This window comes from Branchiostoma belcheri, unplaced genomic scaffold (genome assembly GCF_001625305.1).
Source record: "Branchiostoma belcheri isolate BF01 breed outbred unplaced genomic scaffold, Haploidv18h27 scaffold1262, whole genome shotgun sequence".
In the NCBI taxonomy this organism is placed as follows: domain Eukaryota; kingdom Metazoa; phylum Chordata; class Leptocardii; order Amphioxiformes; family Branchiostomatidae; genus Branchiostoma; species Branchiostoma belcheri.
Window position 1 is genome coordinate 1 of NW_017802672.1, and position 1487 is coordinate 1487.

A 1487-nucleotide genomic window follows, 5' to 3' on the forward strand; every position below is an offset into this window, starting at 1 on the left:
GAGGTATGGCTTGGTCTAGAATATGGTAGGACGGCCACGAAAGACGGCCACGCCGCTATTGGTCAATTTCTCAGCAAGCTCCACGCTGCTATTGGTCGGGGTATCAGCTGCTGCAGTGAGGGATAGCTAGCGGTGGGGAGGGCTGCCGGCGTTTATCCACAACTTTTAGGGGCAAAAAAACGTCAACCTTTACGACTATAATCACTCCACTTCGGTGGATAAGCCACAAACAGTCATTTGTGCGGCTCTTAGCTCTGGAAACCTTACAGGTAATGACTGCGTGAGGGACTTGGGTCTAGATTACGTTACCAGTAAAACGCCGTACGCGTACCTGTAACGTATACGGGAAATACTTTCCATGGGCCTTTCATAATGTAGGGACCAGGTAAGCACCGTACAGGTGATATTTGCGTGGCCCTTTCATCTGGGGACCAGGTTAGGAACCATACAGGTAATATTTGCATGACCCTTTTATTTGTGGACCAGGTAAGGCACTGTACAGGTAATATTTCCGTGGCCCTTTTATTTGTGGACCAGGTAAGGCACCCTACAGGTGATATTGGCGTGGCCCTTTTATCTGGGAACCATGTTAGGCACAGTACAGGTAATGTTTGTGTAGCCTTTTCATCTGGTGACCAGGTAAGGCACCTATAGGTAAACTTTGCATGGCCCTTTCCTCTTTGTACTAGGTATGTCACCGTACAGGTAATATCTGAATGGCCCTATTATCTGGAGACAAAGTAAGGTACCATATACTAGTAGGTAATGTTTGTATGGTTTATAGGTTTTGGGGCCCAGTAAGACCATACAATTTATATTTGTTTGTTTGTTCTTTTTTATTTTTTTCGTCAATGACATTTTTATATACTAGTGTTTAGATTGCTAGTGTCTAGAATATTTCTTTTTTTTTTTTTTTTCAGGGCATTTGCCAGAAAGGAGAAACTGATTGCACAGCAGGAAATGGAGATGTCAATGCATTAAATTCTGGAATTGTTGGAAGTGCCAGCTTTAGTTCATACCAACAACATGAATACTGAACCCTGACTTATGTTATCACGTTCTTTCTCTGAAGTAGAATAACTAGAGGTGGATTGTAGTGTTGAACTGTAGAACTATTCTGTGTTCGCTTATTTATTTGTTTTCTATTTTTCCGAGTTGCATGTTTGAGAATATTTTCTAAAACTGTTTCAAGCATAACATATAGTAACTAGATTCATTACCTATAGTACTTGTAGATATTACCAGTTTATTTTCTGATACATGTATATTATTTTCAACACCATTCAATTATTATTAAAGCTGAAATACACGTTTTCACTCTTGTTTCCATAGACTTTCATTTCCAGTGTAGTTCAAGTCAGTATATGATTCAAGAATAGCAAGTGTACAGCATTAAAATCATGTATCCCAACATAATACTTGAACGCACTAATGTCGCCAAGAAGCAAGCAATTGATAGAAGTTATTACTGTGTAAATGGTGTAAAG

The 1487-nt window shown here is 39.9% G+C and overlaps 1 long non-coding RNA gene across 1 annotated transcript; it reads left to right on the plus strand.

Annotated features, from left to right (window-relative positions):
- The first annotated feature begins 183 nt into the window (after positions 1 to 183).
- LOC109463485 lies at positions 184 to 1315 on the plus strand. The gene is made up of 2 exons (XR_002139827.1): positions 184 to 269; positions 921 to 1315. It is a non-coding gene; the product is annotated as an uncharacterized LOC109463485 (long non-coding RNA).
- The last annotated feature ends 172 nt before the right edge of the window (positions 1316 to 1487 follow it).